The sequence below is a fragment of the Adiantum capillus-veneris genome, chromosome 14, assembly GCF_014529385.1.
Source record: "Adiantum capillus-veneris isolate H3 chromosome 14, ASM1452938v2, whole genome shotgun sequence".
Taxonomy (NCBI): domain Eukaryota; kingdom Viridiplantae; phylum Streptophyta; class Polypodiopsida; order Polypodiales; family Pteridaceae; genus Adiantum; species Adiantum capillus-veneris.
The window spans coordinates 77,917,313-77,941,063 of record NC_140944.1 but is presented as its reverse complement, the minus strand read 5'-3'; the positions used below and the strand labels follow the sequence as shown (position 1 = coordinate 77,941,063).

Genomic DNA, 23,751 nt, shown 5'->3' with positions numbered 1-23,751 from the left:
AGGGTGTCTCTCTAGATGCAATCACATATGCTCTGGGATGTTTCTAGCTGATGCAAAGGCAGGGTGTCTCCCCAAATCCATGTTGTCTCATGGAGTGCATTGATTGTTGGATACTTCCAAAAGGCGTTGTTGCAAAATGGTCAGGGAAAAGGAGCTCTGGGTGTTTTTCAACAGATGCAAAGTAAAGGTGTCTCTCAAGATGTAATCACATACGCTGTGGGCTGTTTTTAACTAATGCAAAGCATGAGTGTCTCTAGAGATGCATGTTGTCTCATTGGTGCATTGATTGCAATATATGTCCAACATGGCCAGGTTCAGGAAGAGAGAGAGTTGTTTTCATCAGTAGATATAGAGAGAGGGCATCTCTCCAAATGCAATCACTTACACTTGCACCTTGAAGGCATGTGGCATTTCACAAGCGTGTCGTCGAGTTACATAAGGAGTGCATGGATTGTAGGATATGTCCAAATATGGTGCACTCCATAAAGCACAAAAAGTGCTTGATGAGATTCATGTCTGAGATTCGTCTTTTGAAATGCACTGATTGTCGGATATGCCCAACTTGGGTAGGGCCAAGGAGCTCTTTGCATTTTTCAGCGGATGCAAAGTGAGGATGTCTCTCTTTAGATGCAATCACATACGCTCTGGGCTGTTTTCAGCTAATGAAAAGCGAGGGCGTCTCTTCAGATGCATGTTGTCTCATGGAGTGCATTGATTGCAGGATATGTCCAATAGGGGTTGTTGAAAGAAAATGCCGTGCTTGGCACTGCCTTGGCTGACATGTATGCCAAATGTGTTGCACTTCATAAAACGCAAAAATTACTTGAGGAGATTCTTGTCCGGGATGTCGTCTCTTGAAATACAATGATTGCTGATGCGAAGCGAGGGTGTCTCAAGATGCATGTTGTCTCATGGAGTGCATTGATCGTAGCATATGTCCAACAGGGTCAAGGTCAGGGTCAAGGTCAGGAGAGAGTTGTTTCCAGTAGATGCAAAGAGAGCGCATCTCTCCAACTATAATCACGTACACTTGTACCTTGACGGCATGTGGCATAACACAAGCATGTCGCCGACTTACGCAAGGAGTGCATTGATTGCAAGATATGTATAAATGTGGCTTTTTTCAGCTCGTTTTTCAGCGGATGTAGATGGAGGGTGTCTCTCTAGATGCAATCACATATGCTTTGGGATGTTTCTAGCTGATGCAAAGGCAGGGTGTGTCCCCAAATCCATGTTGTCTCATGGAGTGCACTGATTGTTGGATACTTTGGAGAGGGGGAATGGGGAGCACGCCCAACGCGCCAACACGGAATGCCTCCTATAGCCCAGGGCAGACATTGCACCCCAATCCACTTTGCAAGCACCTTGGACTCGCTCTTTTCACCAAACCACCCACGCACATGCACTGACATAGACACACCCTAACTCACACAACCCGCGCACCTCAATGCAGTAGCTTTTATGCTCTCCCACACGCCCAAAAAGCTACACGCACTCTCTCTCTCTCTCTCTCTCTCTCTCTCTCTCTCTCTCTCTCTCTCTCTCTCTGTGTGTGTGTGTGTGTGTGTGCGCGCGCAACACTTCGTCGGGGCGGCACACACTTGTCGACACGCCCGCACGCACACACACAAGAGCAGAAGAGAAGGGGTGAAAGGGGAGACGAGACTACGCCAAAATCAACTGCAATGGGGGCTTTTCTTCTTCATTCACACCAGAAATAGGTACAACACCGTCGCCGCAACCGACGCACACCAAAAAAAACACCAAGGGAGAGCCCCGCTCCAGCCATACACAAAGGTTTTCATGATACCTGCTCCTCGTGAGCTTTCCCCAGCTTCTAACGAGCGAGCCCTCGAAGGCCTTTTCCTCTGCAAGGTGCTTGCTCTTTTCGCGCCGCTTCACGGACCATGCCTCTCGGCTTCGACTGCCGAGCCCGAGCGTATGAAGTTTTTCCCTTCCCTTTTCCTTCGCCAAGAAGCTCCTTCCTCTCGTGCGGCTTCGATTCGCCAAGCGTACACAAGAAAATCCCTTCACCTCCTTCCTCTTTCTTTTTCTCAGCTCCAAAGCCAAGGGCCCCAAAAAACTCAAGCCCGCTGCCCTTCTCTCTCCTTCTTTTCCAAGGCAAAAGAAAAAAATTAAAACATGCTTTTTTGGGCAATGAAGCCCGGCGCATCTGCTCCTCCTTGGGCTTTCCCTCCACCTTTCCTTTTTTCCCTTTAGCCTTTGAATTCCCTTCCCTTTCTTTTTTTCAACTCCAGCCAAGGCAAACTTTGCTTCTTTTATTTATTACAACCAAGGAGGTTCATGTGTTTGTTTCCCACATGGTCGGTGCTTTTGTGTGCACGGATTCTCCAAATAAGATTTTTCCAACCACGTCGGATGGGAACTTCGCCAGTAATTTCCAATTCTAGCTCTCGCCCACCACCCAATGTCACGCTAGCCTTGGACAACACATCCAAAAAAGGGAAAAAAACCGATTTTACCCCTGCCACAATATCCTACTGCCAAGCCCGCAAAGCTTGGATGGAAGTTTGCATCACCGACTTGCTTCAACACAATCACTATTGCTTCTCGACTCTTCCACGCTCGCAATCCGAGGCAACCCAAAATGGAAAAAATCATATATGGCCTTTCAGTACCCATGGCTCCCAACTTCATCTCGCTGTATTTGACCGACTGAGTATCCTATTGACGTGCAGTCGACTCGTGTTGACTCCACATAGCGCACACTATTACCAAGAACCTTGGCGAGGCCCAAAATATGCAAGACGACACATCCTCCAATGCGGTCAAGTGGGCTCAAACTCGACCCCCGGAAAATCTTCAAACGGCCATAACTTTCTATCCATAGCTCCGATTCGCAATCCGAGAAGACATGCATGCTCCGTAACTCGAGCTTTACGCATATATGCATTGACATCAGTCCGGGCCACCTGTCCCCAGCTACCTTGTCTGTCGGGGATCTGCTACACACTCGAGCTTTAAACCACAATATTTTGCACACCGGGGCTCCGTTTGACGAGCCGTCTGGACGAGCTTCTAGAGCATCTCGAACACTTTGACGTGCCGTGCCAATTAGGCTACTTCGGAGTCCCCCTGGCCTAAAAAAACACTTTAAGCCTGCATTTTCGTTGCCACTGTCCTGCCAAGGTCTCCCACACTGCCTTTAGCCCTCTACCATGCACCTGTTAGCACCCTTTGCACTGCATAGCATACTTTATAGCGCGGACCAACTTTGGCTGCACCATCATTGCCCACCCCCCTGTTGAACATTCATGTCCAACCAAAAGTAGCTTTATTGAACTTGAAACTTGCAACACTTGGCAAACACTCAAGCACGCTGGAAAACACACCACCATATGTACAATATGTACAATATATACAAAACTATATGTCTCTTACTCTTGAGTCTCTTCAAGTGGGTTGCACAACCCCCCTGGTCACCATTTGATGTACATCAGGCACCACTCCCCTATCAAAGTACAGCTTGAGCCGTACACCATTTACCTTGTGCCTAAGAAGCTTACCATTGGCTCTCACTAGCTCTGATAGGTCCCATTTAAAAAGGCCTTTTGTACTTTGTACGGACCCGTCCATTTATTTTTGAACTTCTTCTGGAAGGTGAAGTCCAAGTAGCTCTCATACTTCATTACTAGGTCCCCTTCTTCTATCTTTTTCTCTGGCAGACTCTCATTGACTTTGGCCATTCTCCTTTCCCGCTGCTTCACGTAGTAGTCTTCTCTGCTGCCTCTCTATCCATCTGCAATGCCTCAAGGTCGACAATCCTATCTTGTAAGACAGCTTGTGGAGTGGCATTGATGCGCCACATACCTTTCAAAGCACCCAACTGTGCATGCACTGGCAGCACTGCCTCCTTACCATAAACCAACTCAAATGGAGTAAAGTTGGTCGCCACTTTGTAGGACGTCCTGTAGGCCCATAGACACTTTTCTAAATTGATTTCCCATTCTGTCTCCTGCTTATATACATACTTCATGAGCATTTTGATGATTTGTCCGTTGGCACTCTCCACAAGACCATTGTATTGGGGATGATAAGGCGAAGAAAACTGATGCTGAATCTTTAGTTTTTCCACCAATGCCTGCATAAGCTTGCTTCTGAACCCTTGCGCTCTATCTGAAATGAGTACCCACGGCACTCCGAAACGGCAACAAATGTTATCGAAAACAAAGTGGGCCACAACCTGTGCATTCACTTCCTTCACAGCTTTGGCCTCGACCCACCTTGTGAGGTAGTCGATGGCAACCACGACATACTTCTTACCACTTGTAGACTTAGGGAGTGGACTGATGGCATCCAAACCCTATTTTTCGAAAGCATTTTGAGCAATAATCGCTCCCTGTGACTCAACTGTCAAACGCCTCTCTCCTATAGTCTGACATTCATGGCAGGTCTTGCACCAATAGTGCACATCGTTCACTACTGAAGGCCACCAAAAACCCGCTCTCAACACTCGAAACAGTACTTGAACTTTCCCCTGGTGTCCGCTCTCCTCATGACAATGCTCCAGCACCAAGTTAATCTCTTCTTTATAGAGCACTCTCCTTAGCACCCCGTCTCTGCCGTAAGTCATTAGGTCTTCACCTACTAGTGGAAATTTGCGTGCTTTCTGAACTATCCTCCTCCTTTGTAGTTTAGACAAACCTTGGAGACACTGCCCTGTATCCAAGAAATCTTCCACCTCCTTCAATGACTCCCTACCTGTGTATGTGGCCGGGGCCACATATATACTTGCAATATGTATATGCACCTTACTGCTTGCTAGTTGGTCTGCCTCTTGGTTGTGCTCTCTCTTCACATGCTTGAACTGGATTTCTCTAAAGAACTTCAACAACTTCTTGATGGAAAAGAACCAATGCTTTAAGGAATCTCGTTTTACCTGCCATTGGCCTAGCAGTTGCTTGATGACCAATAACGCATCACCTTTGACCACCAACCTGGAAATGCCGAACTCGACGCATTGTTTCAAACCTAGATGGAGGGCAAGATATTTTGCCTTATTGTTGGTATGAACATCCTCCAAATCATAGGCTTTTGAGAAGATTACCTTGCCGTGTGGATCATGTATCACCACACGTCCACTAGCTTTCTTTATCACCCTCCTATATGCACCATCAAACCACATGGTAAAGGCTCCAATCAGGTCGGGCTCCTCTTTGGCTTCATCTCGTACTACTCTTGGATAAATTGGCAAATCCACTGCTTTGCTGACCAGAATGTCTGCCAAATGGGACTGACTTGTGTGGTCAATTTTGAACTCAAACTCGAATTCCTGCAACTCTATCACCCACTTCATGATCCGCTTCCGTGGCTTCAAGTGTAGTACTATTTCCGGCAATAGATTGTTAGCCGTCAACACATAAAACTTACGCACAATGAGGTGCACTTTGAACTTTCTACAAGCAAAAACCAATGCCATGACCCACTGCTCCGCTTCAGTGTAAGCCACTTCTCTAGGACTTATCACCCTGCTTTCAAAGTAGATAGGCTTATAGCTCCTTCCTACCTTCTGCAGTAACACCGCCCCAATAGCCATGGTACCTACCGTCATTGACACATAGAAATCATCCTCTTGGCTTGGAGGGCACACAGCTGGCAGCTGACATAAAATTTCTTTCACTCTGTCAAAAGATTCTTGAGCATCTTCATCCCACTCAAAACCATGCACCTGTTGAGCCCTCTTTTGGAGAGGATACACATACTGTGACAGCATCCAAAAGAAACGCGACAAGTACTTTAGCTTATGTACAAAGGACGCCAAGCCTTGCGCACTAGAGGGAGGCTCCATCAAGACTAGCGCCTTGACCTTTTCCGGATTAGCTTCAATTCCATTTTGTGACACCACATGACCTAGCAACTGCCCTCGAGGTTGTGCTAGCTTGCACTTCTTAGGGTTTAATTGACCCCCTTCTTCGTCCAGCCTTTGAAAACATAGCCGGAGCTTTGACAGATGATCCACCCTTGAGCTGTAACACCCAATATCATCCATGAAAACCCTAATGGACCAAACACCCTATTCATCCAGTCTTGAAAGGTGGCGTAGGCATTCACCAAACCAAACGGCATCCTGCGATAGGCAAAGCACCCCCATGGAGAGATAAATGTCGTCTTCAGCTGATCTTCAAGAGCAATCCCTATTTGAAAGTACATTGAAAATCCACCCATAATAGAGTACCTCTCATGACCGGCCACCTGATTTAAGATTTCATCTTGGAACGGCAATGGGTAGTGGTTTCTCTTGGTTGCCGCATTCAATGGCTTGTAATTGACGCACACCCGCCATTTTCCATTCTTCTTAGGGGTGATAACCACTGGAGAAACCCACTCCGACTCCTTCACGGGGTACATGATACCTGCATCTAAAAACTGGTTAATCTCCTGCCAAAGAGCCTCCTTCTGAATCTCCCCTAACCTCCTTAGCTTCTGTGCCTTTGGTTTGCACCCTTCTTTAAGAACTATCTTATGCTCTACACCCTTTGCTCCTCGTAGATCCTCGTACTTCGTCACAAATAACTTCGGAAAAGAGGCACACAGCTCCACATAGCCTTCTCTCTCTTCCTTGGTCAAATCTTTGCTTAGCATAGCAGTTACCTCCTCCACACCTATGCCACCAACCGGTGGTTGTACCTCTCCTTTTACATGGGAGTCTTCAACAGTGACCCCAAACAAGTCGACATCTATCTTTAGCATATCATCCTCACTTTCCTCTTCTTCAGTATCTGTGTACCCATCATCATAGGCTGTCTCGGTCTCGTACTCATAGCTTGTTGTATCATCTTTATCTTTTTCTGCCACAGGGTGAAAACGGCTCTCTTTGGTCTTTAAATCAAGCACCACCTGTCTCCCTCTTTCCTTGTCAGGCAAGGTGAACACTCTGCTCCCCCAATCTTGCTTAGCCCCTATTGCAAGTAGCCATGGCCTACCCAAGATGATTGGATAAGCATTGTCACCCGCTTTCATCACAAAGAAATCGATCAGGCACTCAATGCCCATCACTTTCACTCTTACGTCTTGAGCCACGCCCAAACACCTGGCTTTGGTATGGTTAGCCATCCTCATGCGTACATTTGATTTAGCTACTGCTTTGACCCCTGTTTCCTTCATTGCAGCTTCTGTCATGACGCAAACTTGTGCTCCACCGTCTATATAGGCCTGAACCTGCATCCTCTTTTCAATGACCACATCCACTAGAGGAAGGACATCCGTTGGGCTACTCACTCTCAATGCCATGTTTTGTATTGCATGCAAATTCCCCTTAGCCTTTGGCAGCATCGTGCTGACACTTGTAGACCACTGTCTTCGTAGCTTGGAATTTAAAGCCAACAACTGAACAAAGGTTATGTTAGCCTTCTGATTTTGAACATCGCTTACCAAGTCATATTCGGGGTAGCCGTGCCCTAGCTGAAAGTCTGCTTGCTTGATTTTGCGACGCCTCCTCTTTTTGCTAGTTTTCGGCTGCTGCTTGCCTTCGTACACTTTCTCTTTACCTTTACGGGCCCTCGTCTCCCGCTTGGTTTCTGTCTCTCTTTCCCTCCTTGCTCTTTTGTTGGCCAAAACTTCAACATCCTGCTTATCCACTCCGATGATATTCACCCTAGGGACTTCACCACCATCCTGAGGAGCTGGCGGCACCTGATTCTCGACTACCTGCTCCCTCGGGACATTGAGTTGTGCTTGGCCTCTAACTCTGCCAAACAGTGGATAAATACCGCCTCTTTCTCTCAGCGGATGAGGGAAATCTGGCGCATAGTGTCCTTCTTCACCGCAATTGTAACACCGGCCAGGCAGTGGCCTTGCCCTGCCCCTTGCTCCTCTGGGTTGACCTCTATCCATCACGCTTAGCCGCAATTCCTGCATTTGCTCAGACAAATCCTGCACGGTTCGCACCCAATTTTGTGGCACAACGGCTACACCTCGATTTGCCTGGTTTTCATCATGAACAACATCCCTCGGACCACCCTGAGGTTGGACCACCGCTTCATAACCCAACACGCCTTGTTCAATCTTCTTTTTTATTTTCCTGCTTTTTGCCTTTCGATGGCCACTGCACCATTATAGTTTTCTGGGCTTTCAAAATCCACTTTCTCCCTCACTTTAGGATGCAAGCATGCCATGAATTTATCCAGTTTGAAGTAGTCGCCATTGGCCAATTGCATGGCACCCGCTAACTCTGCCCATCACACTTCAAAACGATCCAAAAACAAATTGAACTCTTCACTTACATCCTGCTTGAGCGCCTTCAGTTTGGCATCCATCTCGACTGGGGACGCCTCTTTGTGGAAGTCATGTAGAAAGCGCGCCCGCAGAGCCGGCCAAGCATGCCTCGGCTCACCTTCCAAAGCTTCGTACCATATCTTTGCCTTCCCGCGCATCACCAAAGGAAATGTCTACATCTGCTTTCCTCGTTCGGCATGCGCAACGACAACATATACAACTCAAAGTCTGCAACCCACTCATCAGGATTTTCTTCACCTGTAAAAATCGGCCCATAGCTTCGGGACGCCATATCGACCAACACCAAAATCTTCTTTTCTTCACTTAACTGGGAGCAATCAATGTGCTCCTTAGTGGGGGCACCAGAAGATGGAGAGGGGGAATGGGGAGCACGCCCAGCGTGCCAACACGGAATGCCTCCTATAGCCCAGGGCACACACTGCACCCCAATCCACTTTGTGAGCACCTTCGACTCGCTCTTTTCACCAAACCACCCGCGCACACGTGCTCACATAGACACACCCTAACTCACACAACCCACGCACCTCAATGCAGTAGCTTTTACTCTCTCCCACACGTCCAAAACGCCACTCTCTCTCTCTCTCTCTCTCTCTCTCTCTCTGCAACACTTCGTCGGGGCGGCACACACTTGCCGACACGCCCGCACACACACACACGAGAGCAGAAGAGAAGGGGGGAAAGGGGGGACGAGACTACGCCAAAGTCAATTGCAATGGGGGCTTCTCTTCTTCATTCACACCAGAAATAGGTACAACACCGTCGTCGCAACCGACGCACACAAAAAAAAACTCCAAGGGTGAGCCCCGCTCGAGCCATACAAAAAGGTTTTCATGAAACCAGCTCCTCGTGAGCTTTCCCCAGCTTCTAATAAGCGAGCCCTCGAAGGCCTTTTCCTCTGCAAGGTGCTTGCTCTTCTCGCGCCGCTTCACGGACCATGCCTCTCGGCTTCGACTGCCGAGCCCGAGCGTATGAAGTTTTTTCCTTCCCTTTTCCTTTGCCAAAAAGCTCCTTCCTCTCGTGCGGCTTCGATTCGCCAAGCGTACACAAGAAAATCCCTTCACCTCCTTCCTCTTTCTTTTTCTCAGCTCCAAAGCCAAGGCCCCCAAAAAACTCAAGCCCGCTGCCCTTCTCTCTCCTTCTTTTCCAAGGCAAAAGAAAAAAATTAAAACATGCTTTTTTGGGCAATGAAGCCCGGCGCTACTGCTCCTCCTTGGGCTTTCCCTCCACCTTTCCTTTTTTCCCTTTAGCCTTTGAATTCCCTTCCCTTTCTTTTTTTCAACTCCAGCCAAGGCAAACTTTGCTTCTTTTATTTATTACAACCAAGGAGGTTCATGCGTTTGTTTCCCACATGGTCGGTGCTTTTGTGTGCACGGATTCTCCAAATAAGATTTTTCCAACCACGTCGGATGGGAACTTCGCCAGTAATTTCCAATTCTAGCTCTCGCCCACCACCCAATGTCACGCTAGCCTCGGACAACACATCCAAAAAAGGAAAAAAAACCGATTTTACCCTTGCCACAATATCCTACTGCCAAGCCCGCAAAGCCTGGATGGAAGTTTGCATCGCCGACTTGCTTCAACACAATCAATATTGCTTCTCGACTCTTGCAGGCTCGCAATCTGAGGCAACCCAAAACGGAAAAAATCAGCTGTGGCCTTTCACTATCCACGGCTCCCAACTTCATCTCGCTCTATTTGACCGACCGAGTATCCGATTGACGTGCAGTCGACTCGTGCTGACTCCACATAGCGCACACTATTACCGAGAACCTTGGCGAGGCCCAAAATATGGAAGACGACACATCCTCCAATGCGGTCAAGTGGGCTCAGACTCGTTCCCCGGAAAATCTTCAAACGGCCATAACTTTCTATCCATAGCTCCGATTCGCAATCCGAGAAGACATGCATGCTCCGTAACTCGAGCTTTACACATATATGCACTGACATCAGTCCGGGCCACCTGTCCCCAGCTACCTTGTCCATCGGGGATCTGCTACACACTCCAGCTTTAAACCGCAATATCTTGCACACCGGGGCTCCGTTTGACGAGCCGTCTGGACGAGCTTTTAGAGCATCTTGAGAACCACATTTCGGGGCACATTCCACGCATCTCGAACACTTTGATGTGCCGTCCCAATTAGGCCACTTCAGAGTCCCCCTGGCCTAAAAAAACACTTTAAGCCTGCATTTTCGTTGCCACTGTCCTGCCAAGGTCTCCCACACTGGCTTTAGCCCTCTACCATGCACCTGTTAGCACCCTTTGCACTGCATAGCATAATTTATAGCGCGGACGAACTTTGGCTGCACCAACGTCCAAAAGGGGTTGTTGCAAAATGGTCATGGAAAACGAGCTCTGGGCGTTTTTCAACAGATGCAAAGCAAAGGTGTCTCTCAAGATGTAATCACATACGCCGTGGGCTGTTTTTAACTAATGAAAAGCATGAGTGTCTCTAGAGATGCATGTTGTCTCATGGGTGCATTGATTGCAATATATGTCCAACATGGCCAGGTTTAGGAAGAGAGAGAGTTGTTTTCATCAGTAGATATAGAGAGAGGGCATCTCTCCAAATGCAATCACTTACACTTGCACCTTGAAGGCATGTGGCATTTCACAAGCGTGTCGTCGAGTTACATAAGGAGTGCATTGATTGTAGGATATGTCCAATCATGGTGCACTCCATAAAGCACAAAAAGTGCTTGATGAGATTCATGTATGAGATTCGTCTTTTGAAATGCACTGATTGTCGGATATGCCCAACTTGGGTAGGGCCAAGGAGCTCTTTGCATTTTTTAGCGGATGCAAAGTGAGGATGTCTCTCTTTAGATGCAATCACATACGCTCTGGGCTGTTTTCAGCTAATGAAAAGCGAGGGCGTCTCTTCAGATGCATGTTGTCTCATGGAGTGCATTGATTGCAGGATATGTCCAATAGGGGTTGTTGAAAGAAAATGCCGTGCTTGGCACTGCCTTGGCTGACATGTATGCCAAATGTGCTGCACTTCATAAAACGCAAAAATTACTTGAGGAGATTCTTGTCCGGGATGTCGTCTCTTGAAATACAATGATTGCTGATGCGAAGCGAGGGTGTCTCAAGATGCATGTTGTCTCATGGAGTGCATTGATCGTAGGATATGTCCAACATGGTCAAGGTCAGGGCCAGGAAGAGAGAGAGTTGTTTCCAGTAGATGCAAAGAGAGCGCATCTCTCCAACTACAATCACGTACACTTGTACCTTGACGGCATGTGGCATAACACAAGCATGTCGCCGAGTTACGCAAGGAGTGCATTGATTGCAGGATATGTATAAATGTGGCTTTTTTCAGCTCGTTTTTCAGCGGATGCAGAGGGAGGGTGTCTCTCTAGATGCAATCACATATGCTCTGGAATGTTTCTAGCTGATGCAAAGCCAGGGTGTCTCCCCAAATCCATGTTTTCTCATGGAGTGCATTGATTGTTAGATACGTCCAAAAGGCGTTGTTGCAAAATGGTCAGGGAAAACGAGCTTTGGGCGTTTTTCAACAGATGCAAAGTAAAGGTGTCTCTCAAGATGTAATCACATACGCTGTGGGCTGTTTTTAAATAATGCAAAGCATGAGTGTCTCTAGAGATGCATGTTGTCTCGTGGGTGCATTGATTGCAATATATGTCCAACATGGCCAGGTTCAGGAAGAGGGAGAGTTGTTTTCATCAGTAGATATAGAGAGAGGGCATCTCTCCAAATGCAATTACGTACACTTGCACCTTGAAGGCATGTGGCATTTCACAAGCGTGTCGTCGAGTTACATAAGGAGTGCATGGATTGTAGGATATGTCCAATCATGGTGCACTCCATAAAGCACAAAAAGTGCTTGATGAGATTCATGTATGAGATTCGTCTTTTGAAATGCACTGATTGTCGGATATGCCCAACTTGGGTAGGGCCAAGGAGCTCTTTGCATTTTTTAGCGGATGCAAAGTGAGGATGTCTCTCTTTAGATGCAATCACATACGCTCTGGGCTGTTTTCAGCTAATGAAAAGCGAGGGCGTCTCTTCAGATGCATGTTGTCTCATGGAGTGCATTGATTGCAGGATATGTCCAATAGGGGTTGTTGAAAGAAAATGCCGTGCTTGGCACTGCCTTGGCTGACATGTATGCCAAATGTGTTGCACTTCATAAAACGCAAAAATTACTTGAGGAGATTCTTGTCCGGGATGTCGTCTCTTGAAATACAATGATTGCTGATGCGAAGCGAGGGTGTCTCAAGATGCATGTTGTCTCATGGAGTGCATTGATCGTAGGATATGTCCAACATGGTCAAGGTCAGGGCCAGGAAGAGAGAGAGTTGTTTCCAGTAGATGCAAAGAGAGCGCATGTCTCCAACTACAATCACGTACACTTGTACCTTGACGGCATGTGGCATAACACAAGCATGTCGCCGAGTTACGCAAGGAGTGCATTGATTGCAGGATATGTATAAATGTGGCTTTTTTCAGCTCGTTTTTCAGCGGATGCAGAGGGAGGGTGTCTCTCTAGATGCAATCACATATGCTCTGGAATGTTTCTAGCTGATGCAAAGCCAGGGTGTCTCCCCAAATCCATGTTTTCTCATGGAGTGCATTGATTGTTAGATACGTCCAAAAGGCGTTGTTGCAAAATGGTCAGGGAAAACGAGCTCTGGGCGTTTTTCAACAGATGCAAAGTAAAGGTGTCTCTCAAGATGTAATCACATACGCTGTGGGCTGTTTTTAAGTAATGCAAAGCATGAGTGTCTCTAGAGATGCATGTTGTCTAATGGGTGCATTGATTGCAATATATGTCCAACATGGCCAGGTTCATGAAGAGAGAGAGAGTGGTTTTCATCAGTAGATATAGAGAGAGGGCGTCGCTCCAAATGCAATCACGTACAGTTGCACCTTGAAGGCATGTGGCATTTCACAAGCGTGTCGTCGAGTTACATAAGGAGTGCATTGATTGTAGGATATGTCCAAACATGGTGCACTGCATAAAGCACAAAAAGTGCTTGCTGAGATTCATGTATGAGATTCGTCTTTTGAAATGCATTGATTGTCGGATATGCCCAACTTGGGTAGGGCCAAGGAGCTCTTTGCATTTTTCAGCGGATGCAAAGTGAGGATGTCTCTCTTTAGATGCAATCACATACGCTCTGGGCTGTTTTCAGCTAATGAAAAGCGAGGGCGTCTCTTCAGATGCATGTTGTCTCATGGAGTGCATTGATTGCAGGATATGTCCAATAGGGGTTGTTGAAAGAAAATGCCGTGCTTGGCACTGCCTTGGCTGACATGTATGCCAAATGTGTTGCACTTCATAAAACGCAAAAATTACTTGAGGAGATTCTTGTCCGGGATGTCGTCTCTTGAAATACAATGATTGCTGATGCGAAGCGAGGGTGTCTCCAGATGCATGTTGTCTCATGGAGTGCATTGATCGTAGGATATGTCCAACAGGGTCAAGGTGAGGCCAGAAAGAGAGAGAGAGTTGCTTTCAGCAAATGCAAAGAGAGCGCACTGCCTTGGTCGACATGTACGCCAAATGTGTGGCACTTCGTTAAGCACCAAATGTGCTCGAGGAGCTTCTTGTTTGGGATGTTGTGTCTTGGAATGCAATGATTGTAAGATATGCCCAACTTGGGCTCAGCCAAGGAGCTCTACGTGTTTTTTAGAGGATGCGAAGCGAGGGTATCTCTCTAGATGCAATCACATATGGTCTGGACTATTTTCAGCTGATGCAAAGTGAGAGTGTCTCTCCATATGCATGTTGTCTCATGAAGCACATTGATTGGAGTATATGTCCAATAGGGTCAAGGTCACAAAAAGAGAGAAAGAGAGCTCTTTTTAGTAGATGCAAATGCAATCTACAAATGTAATCAAGCAAAAGCAATGAGTTTTTCGTTTTCGATTGGACTAAAAATTTGTGTTCAGAAGAAGGATTTGTACCAAGCTAATAGGTTGGTACACACATTTGCTTGCATGTTTCCACTTATGACCTTGCTCCCTTACATATGTGCCTTTTGGAAATCTTCTGCAACAAGCCCCTACTCAATTTGTTTGCAAGCTTATCTATGCAACTACTTCAACAAGCCCTCCATCACCTATTCTAACTATGAAAACAACTCATTAGGGTCATATGGACACAATTTAGTTTAAGAAAGTTCCATTCACACCGTATAAATACCATCGTGTCATGGTAAGAGCGAGTGAGACTCGCCTTATTAGGTCAAATATGACATATGGGATTAAAGATACATGTGATATATACTATGTATGGGGTTGATAAGTGATTCTCGATGCTCCAAGATTTTGGTGATGGGAATATCAATAGAAAGCCCACACTGTGCCTACGATTGGAAGGTGTGCAGGTCTAAGTCGTGGCTAAAAATGTCAGCAAAATCTGAGCACTCTATTAGTGTGTGGTACTTAGAATCTCGAACTTGCAGTGAGCATAATGTGCAGAGTCAATATGATTCAACATTTTTGCTCCTCCACATCCCATCATCCCTTTGCTTCAAACCTCTTTTGCTCATACCATCCTCCTCTTGAAACTACACACACAACCTTTACACAACAAAGAGGTAAATAATAGGTTGTGATGTAAAAGGAGCTTGATTGTGCAAATTTGAAAATTTTAAGGGTTGTGTACTTCAAATCCTTTTGTGGATCTCTACATAACACTATCGGAGGCAGTGCTGCCGCCGAAGGTGGCACCGTTGTACTAGTATAAAAGGGGGATGGATTTTGGCTCTCCCCCCCTACACATGGCAGTTCCTCCTTCAATGGACCTGTGCGCCCTGTAGTCCCCGGCCACATAGCGATAGCGCAACAAAAAAGGTGTCGGGAGAGAGAGAGAGAGAGAGAGAGAGAGAGAGAGAGAGAGAGAGGGGTTAACATGGTGGGCGAGGCGAGGAGGGAAGAGAGAGGCACGTCGGGATAGCAATTGTCCAGACGCCGAGACGGGTAACAGGGTTTCTCTCTCTCTATGGCCTCGAATCTCGATGGGCTCCACCCGCAACTGTTTGCACACGCATTGGCCCCAAAGCTCCTCATTTCAAAAATTCCCAAAGCATCCCCAATGTTCTGTCACAAATTCCCAAAATGTCCTTCAATTTTTCCAAAATTCCCAAAATACCCATGGTCGTGGAATTAAATCTCTTGACAGACAAAAAAAAGTTTGTAGCTTTTCATAAGAAGACTTTATTGTCTATCAATACAAGACGCTAAAACTAGAATCTGACTGTTAAGTAGGCTCTCGAGATGAATTGCTTCATTATTTTTAGACATAAAATTTTCAAAATTCCCAAAACATCCCCAATATTTTGTCACAAACTCCCAAAATACCCTTCAATTTTTTTGAAATTCCCAAAATACCCAGGACGTGGGATTAAATCTCTTGACAGACAAAAACGTTTGTAGCTTTTCATAAGAAGACTTGGTTGTCTATCAATACAAGATGCTAAAACTAAAATTTGACTGTTGAGTAGGCTCTCGAGATGAATTGCTTCATTATTTTTCGACATAACAATTGCCATTTTTGCAAGGTAATTTGTGATTAATTACATGCTAAGCACTCAAAAACGGATCTTAATTGTCAATCAAAAAGGAATATATATATATATATATATATATAGAGAGAGAGAGAGAGAGAGAGAGAGAGAGAGAGAGAGAGAGAGAGAGAGAGAGTTTTTCGGGGTTTCACATTGTTTTTCTCTTTTTCCGGGCGGGGTTTCTCGTTTTTCCCTTGCCCTCAACCGGGAGTTTTGAAATTGAAAACGGCTCAAATTTGGAAGTTGATGACGTGGTTGTGTGTGTGTGTGTGTGTGTGTGTGTGTGTGTGTGAGAGAGAGAGAGAGAGAGAGAGAGAGAGAGATTTATTTATTAACATTATACATAACACATGAGATACAATATACAAGGACCTTTGCCTACAATACTAGTACAAAATCATGTATTTCTTAGACAGTTTATCCAAAAAATACACCAAAATTACAGGCCGAAATAGTAACATGTTCCTATATAGTATGAAAGTCAAAAGTACAAAGTACAACATTCCTTCTTTTTAATTAGTAGCCAAGGAAAGAGCACCCTTACCTGCATCCATACAAAAACATTGAGTTAGAACTGGCTATGTTTGTGCATTTTGCAGGTAACTAGGGTGACCCTAGTTGTCATCCATGTCACCTAGGCACTAGAAAAAAAGAAGAAAAAAGCTGCTAATAAGAAAATTATGAAGTGTAAAAACTTTTTGTAATATTTCCTTCAGATGTTTCTCAATAAACCAAGAAAATTGAAACCTATTTGTTCACTGAGAAAGACCAACAAGCTGCTTTGAGCTAATAATTTTCATGCAATCATTATGATACCAAAGCATATATCATGTAGACCAATAACATCAGTAATTTAGCTTATCCAAGTTTCAACAAGAAGTACAACATCGGCTTTGCTTGTTAGTTCATCAATGCCAACCCCCGCATTCCATGGGTATCCATTACAATTCCAAAAGCATATTTTCAATTGTAACTCGGTCTCATAGGTCACGCATCCCTATTTGCTTGAGAGACTTGCCTCCTCCTTGGGCACATTTTCTTCATGAGAGAGAGAGAGAGAGAGAGAGAGAGAGAGAGAGATTTTTGCCTTCTTTTGTGAAATTTGTCAAGAATGAGGAGCTTGAGAGTAAGAGGGGCATATTGCCGCCGAAGGCGGTGCCGTTTTACTAGTACTATTATAAAAGGGGGAGCGATTCCTGGCCCCCCCTTTGACATGTGGCAAGAGAGGGTTTTCCTGTCTTGACATTAGAGGATGTGATTGAGAGTGCAAATATTTTGGTAACCACTACTAGAAATATGGATATTATTATGGTTAGCCACATGAGAAAGATAAAGAACAATGCTATTGTTTGCAACATTGGTCATTTTGATAATGAGATAGACATGCATGGTTTTGACACTTACCCGGGTGTCAAGAAGGTGATCATCAAGCCTCAAACTGATCGCTGGATCCTTCCTAAAACAAAGAAGGACGTCATTGTGCTGGTAGAGGGAAAATTGATGAATTTGGGATGTGGAAACCCCAGGTTTCTCATGTCATGATCCTTCTCAAATTAGGTGATTGCTCAATTGGAGCTATGGAATGGAAGGAAGTCTTGTAAATATTCCAAGCAAGTATATGTTCTGCCCAAGCATCTGGATGAGAAGGTTGCTGTTGTCCATCTCGCCAAGATGAAAAACCTGTCCAAGGATTAGGTTGCATACATCAACATTAGTATGGAAGGCCCTTAGAAGGTGGATAGGTTGGAGGGGTCTTGAAAAGAGATACAATTTATTTTGAATTGAGAGAGAGAGAGAGAGAGAGAAAGAGAGAGTGTTTTAGGGCAAAACTACTCCCCTGTTCATACTCACGAGCACGACACAGACAACATACTTATCATCCGATGACACGACTAACCCGTAGGTGCACGTAGGCAATCTCGTTAGCTTGTTAGACTGAGACCAATCTACACATACGCACTTTTATGATGCATCAATCACTAACCCTGGTAGAATGCAACCCACTCTATCCCTAAACGCTCACAACACCGTTTACACGTCCAATGAACTCGGAATCGCATCAAACTTACTAGGCATCATCCTCTCACTAGGAAATACTTAGCTATAAGTCTAATCTCACCAGATTTGAACCCTAGCTATCTCGAATACTGTCGCGATAGACCAACAGGTCATAATCCAAAAGTGGGAGAAACTTAACTTTATCAGTATCTATGTGTAGCTAATCTCTTTCTCATTCCATGAAGCACTTGATTATTGAAAACAGACACCGTTTGTGCTACTTACAAGCAAAACAAGCTCGAGGAAGAATCGATCACGATCAACTCGAAACGGCGAATGCGTGGCGTGGGCGCGTAGCTCTCGGAGAGACTACCACGATGGTGTGGTCGCGTCGTGAATTCGGTGAGGGAGAAGCACGTAGCGAAGAGGATAAGACACACTCACTCTCTCTCTCTCCCTCTCAGATTCGTATGACACAGGATTAATATTCAAAAAAATGTTGTTCAAAAAATGGTTCTAAGGTGACTTTTATACTTTAGTCACCTTAACTCAAAAATGTACATGGGGTTCTCTTGCTCATGATTACAAAGTGGGAATAAATCTGAGTCCTGACTAACTGACTAATATTTACATAATCCAGACGAATGGATCAAAATGATAAGACGTCTTTGACATAAAAAAATGGAATTTGATATGCTTTACAAGATGGGCTCATTACAATAGTTGGACCAATGGGGCTCCAACACTCCCCCCCTCCTAATTCATGTCTACCACAACATGATCGTCTTTGTCTTCATTGTCGTTGTTGCCTTTCTTGGGTGATTTGATGTAGAAACGCATCATAGCGCATAGACTCACTTGCCATTAATGGGCCAAATTTTTTTGACTTGTACATGAAGAAGCCCGTGTAAAATGCTTCTTCAAAGGTTTGGAGATGGTAGCTTGGCAGAAACATCAGCCGTTTGAAATAGGCATACAATACTGGCTCTGTCGGTGGCCCACTTAGATCATATGACAACTCTGAGATGCTTCTTTCAGTATTCATATACTCTGATGTCCAGCTTTCTGAGAAGACTGTGAGACAGACCAAAAATGTTTGAGCTATCTTACATAGCATCTTGCAGGATAGGTCAGGAGAGCCTCCGAATTCTGCTATGGCGCCTTGTAGGGTTTTCACCATGTAAGAACCGGATATTCTCTCTCCCTCTGCTGGCCCTGGCATTACTGGATAATTCAGCCATGTTGGATTTCTGCTCTGTAGTGCTTTATGTTGGTTGTAGGTGTATGTTCGGGGAGTGGGGCAAAACGTTCTGTCATTCCTCAGCTCAGGCGGTGCGTTGACTAAGTGGATTAGGTTATTAGGATGATCCAATAGCCATTGACGCCTCCACTTTGGCTGGCTGTCCACTATTCTGTTTTGCTGTTCCCTATCCTGTACTTCTCCTTCAAACACTGGCACTTGTTCTTCTTTTTTGAGCTGCCGTTGATGTGTTAGAGTTTCGTACTTCAGCAGAGCATAGGGTAACATAGGTGCATTCCATTCCTTCCGTAGCTCTGCTGCTGTTTTGCCCGATCTAGAAAGCCCTTGTAGCAACTCCTTTTCGAGTTGCATAGCCTTGTACCATATCATTTCTGTTTGTTTTTCCATCTGCTCGGCCAACCTCTGCTCTTCCAATTTCGTGACTGTATCTTCTTCTGTCTCTTGGTCTTTGGAGCCGGTTTGATCCGTTTGCGTATCTGGTGCCTCCTGTTCATCTGAATCATCCTCGTACTCATCTTGGCCTCCATATACTTCGGCGAGTCCAGCCAAATTCGTTGTTGCTGGCTCCATGTGCACTCGTACTTGTCCTTGGTGCTGCCCTGCACTTTGTAGACTTGCGATTTGTGCGGCCATTGTTCTACTATTGATTTGTAGAGCTTGAAATTCCATTTCTTTTTTAGCGGCATATTCTTCTAACTGTTTTAACCTGATGTGCAAGTTTTCATTTTCTTCTCTGAGTGATTTGGAAACAATGCTTTCCATTTCACTGTCAGGAGCTGGTCCTTGTTGTTGTTCACTTTGCAAGTCTGAAATTTGTCTTTGTAGTTGATCTTCTGCTCTAAGCGCACTTTCAACAATCCTTAAATGCTGTTTTCTTTCCAAATCCAGCTCCCTCTTTAGTGCAGCCACTTCTTCTTCTGGGTGGACTACTAGTGTTGTTGGTAGCGACGTTTTTTGCTTCTTAGCGCGTTCGATTTCTCTTGCTTGGATATCTGTTACTGCTCTCAAATCTTTGACTTCAATTTGTAAGTCATCGATAACGACTTGCAAACTTTTGATGGTCTCCAGCGCATCTTGCTTTTCCTTTTCCAACTTTTGGATGTGTTCGTCTCTGTCACTGACATCTTCAAGGAATACGTTTATTGTATCTTCACATATGGCATTGAAGTCTTCCGACTCCTGTAAATTGTCTTTGAGAAGATTTACTGTGCCTTTGAGCCCCAATATTTCAGCATCTCTGATGCTGATCAGCTTTAGAGTGTCCTCCCTTTGCTCTTGCAGTCTCAGAACTTCCTCATCAGTTTTTTGTAGCTTCATTTTGTTGGACCGGTTCTGATCAGCTAACCATTGATTGTGCAGTTTTGTTCGGTTTAGTATTGTCGCCATTGACTGCAAATCTTCATCTATAGTAGCTTCCAGCTCAATTTCTTGAGAGGAAGAAGCTTTATCTTTAGTCTGATCCACCTCCTTTTGCTTGCCTTTATCACTTTGTGATATGGCTCCAGTGTTTGGGTGTCTATCTGTTCCTTCTTCTTCTTCCTCCTCTTCTTCCTGTTCACTGGGCGGTGTGTGAACTCTGTCATCACGATGTGAGTTTTCTGAATGCGAAGTAGATTCAGCAGATGGGCTAGATCGCCTTTCACTTGTATTTGGCCTTGGAGATGGCGGCGGTGTTTCCTAATCACGCAAAGTTGGCCTCAACTGATCTCTCAAAGTTTGGAGATCCTCCTCTTCTAGTAGCAATTCTGGTTCATCCCTAACATTTCTTTCTTGGATGTACCTCTCAAACGAGTCCAGCGGCCTCAGCTGATCTCTCAAAGTTTGGAGATCCTCCTCTTCTAGTAGCAATTCTGGTTCATCCCTAACATTTCTTTCTTGGATGTACCTCTCAAACCAGTCCAGCTCAAAAGCTGGGTTGTTTCTATTCTTTGTTCTCAGTGTGAAAGTGCTACTAGAAGGTTTCCAAGTGGCACCTACATCGCCTCGTAGAGATCTTTCTAGAGCAAACCCTTCTACCATCCTTTCCATTTTTGCTATCTTCTACAACCTGGTGTTGTTCTCCATTTCCGCTTTCCGCTTCTTTAGTCGGGCATCTTCCTCTTCAGTTCTTTTTTCTTCTTTCATCTTTTCTTGTGTACTTCTTGTCACTCTTTCCAGCTTGTGTCCTCCAATGGTGTTAATAGATGCCGGTACTTTCCTTTGTTATCTGTCTTCACTATTTTCCCTTAATACCAGCCAGTCGTTCTGATGAGGGGCAGGTGGCAAGTGATCTGCCACGCCTATGGCATGGTATATTACTCTGGCTAGGACTTCTCCTCCTGCAATGTAATTGGGTCTGTCCTGCCTTAGCTTTGTCATTTCTTCAAACAGATATGACGTGTGATCTATATAGAACTCACGGGTCATTCCCATAGCCCATGTCAGTGTGGTTGAGATGCTCCCGTGCGGTGTAGTGTATCTTGGCGGCCTTTTGCTGTAGCTCAACAAACACTGACTGTAGATCTGTGTCAGTTCTCTTACTTCCGGGTTTTCTATGAGTTCGAAAGAAGGTAGTTTGGACTTTTGCAAGTAAACTGTGAGGTTTTTCCTTCTTTCTCTAATGTTTGCTCCTTGATCTGACAATTTCAATGCCTCTTTGATGATCTCTTTGGTGATCTGGATCTCCATCACTTCATTATCCATGCCTGCCACTCTGCAAGTTCCATCTTCTTGGATAGTCTCTATTAGATGTTGTACCCTCTTGAAATCTATCCCTACTGGTGGTAGTGATACGAAGTTCCACAAGCCGACTTTTTTGAGCCATGACCTTTGCGGTGATCTTTTCAAGTAATTCTCTGCCTCCTTGGGAATCATCACTGTATCCACTAAGTTTCTTTTGTCATCCACATATGAACCTTGATATATCTGAAAGGCCGCTGCCTGTTGCACATCTGCAGGTATCCAGGTGGCTGCTGGCTTTAAAGAACTGGGTAGAAGTGCATAGGGTACTGCCCCTTCCGTTGCCAGGTTCTTGCCTTTTCTTTTTCCCGGAGAAGCCTCCATTGATCCTGTCATCACAATTATCAGTTAATGCACAAACATAGTACTACTCTCCTAAATTTATTACCACTTAATCATGCATCTAGATGAGCCTTCTTAATCCCAAGATTAGTTAAGATAAAATGTTAGCAGATAGACAAGCTCTTCCATTGTGCGACTTTGGCGGCTTCAAATTGATGTTGTTGGTGAAGGAGAACAAGTCCAAATGCCTTGAAATTTTGTGTGGTGTATGCTCTCATGGCATGTAAGGTCACTCCATAAGCCAAAGCTCAAAATCAGTCCATTTGCTACTTTTTCTCAGTCTATCGCGATAGACTAGCATTTTTTTGATCTGGGTCCTTTTTTGCAGTTGTGACTCCACCAATTGGTTTCCCATACCTTGAACATGATCTGACCCCATTTCTACCTCAAATGAATGTCAAGTGACCCCTTTTTGGATCAACTCCCATTTTTCCAGATTCCCTTCAAGGAGATGTTGGTCTATCTCCTTCATTTTGTGTTGTTTTGGGCTCAAACTTAGTGGGTGGTCATCTTGCATCATGTTGAAGACAACTACTAATTCAAATTTTTGATAAGATGGTCCAGTATCCCTCTGCTTGGTCTATCGCGATAGACTGGGACTTAGTGCCAGTTTGTCATTTTTTGGCTTTGTAACCATCTGTCTGCCTTCTCCCAGTTGATGCAAGGTTTCTTGACCCCTCACATGTAAATTTTACCTGTCTGCCCTTGAGATGTCCTGTTCTGACTCTGAGTTGTCTGCATGTCTTTCTCAGCTTGCCATATGAGACCATCTTGGCACCAAATTTGGTGTACTGCCTTCATTTGCTACCCCAAGTCTAGCTTGTAAAAATTTGAAAAGTCTTTCCCCCCAATAATTGTTGTAGCAAGTCTATCGCGATAGACTGAGTTTTTGGCCAAAAAAGATTTTTCTTGCACTTTGACTTGATATTGGTGGTTAACATTCCTTGTTAGCACCCCTCATGAAGCCAAAGTCAAAGTTTCCCTTGTCTAAGTGTAAGTTCAAGTCTATCGCGATAGACTGTGCACTTTGTCATTTTTACCAGTTTTTTGATGTTAGTTGACAATCATGGTTTTAATAGGCCCTCCTAGACACACACATCAAGTTTTAATCAATTTAGCAGAATGTACTCCCTGTTTGCAGCACTTAGCTGGTCTTGAAGTCGAAGTAGACCACTTAGGTGATGGTCGCGGTTCCTTTTGGTCTTTCTATGATTCCGACTGTCTTTTACTTCCTTTTGACCTTCCATCCAAGCAGTCAGTTGTTGTTTTGGTGTTTGAAACACCAAGAATGACCATTTGGACGTCTTTCTGGCCTGTTGCCGGCATTTTCCCTAGTGGAAGAACTTTTTTCCTGAGTGGACACATTCCATCTCGTAGTTGACCTCCTTTGGATGTTCCTTGTTGAATTTGGTGTAATTTTGTCACTTGGTCGGTCCGTTAGAGTATCGTGACGCTTTGTGCGGTTTTCGTTAGATAGGAACTTTAGGCTCCGTTTTGACGAACTTTTTCATAGTCTAACCCTTCAGTCGGTTTGTCGAGGTTATTGGCTTGCTGTCTATGAATTTTGGCTCAGTTTCAATCACCTTGGTTTTGTCGCCCTTTTGCAAGTCCTGCTAAATTAGGGTTTTCTGAGTGGC

At 44.9% G+C, this 23,751-nt stretch overlaps 1 long non-coding RNA gene across 1 annotated transcript in view; it reads left to right on the top strand.

Annotated features, from left to right (window-relative positions):
* The window catches only part of LOC147442640 (uncharacterized), a 51,914-nt gene that overhangs the window by 3,791 nt on the left and 24,372 nt on the right, over positions 1-23,751 (top strand). The window lies entirely within an intron of this gene.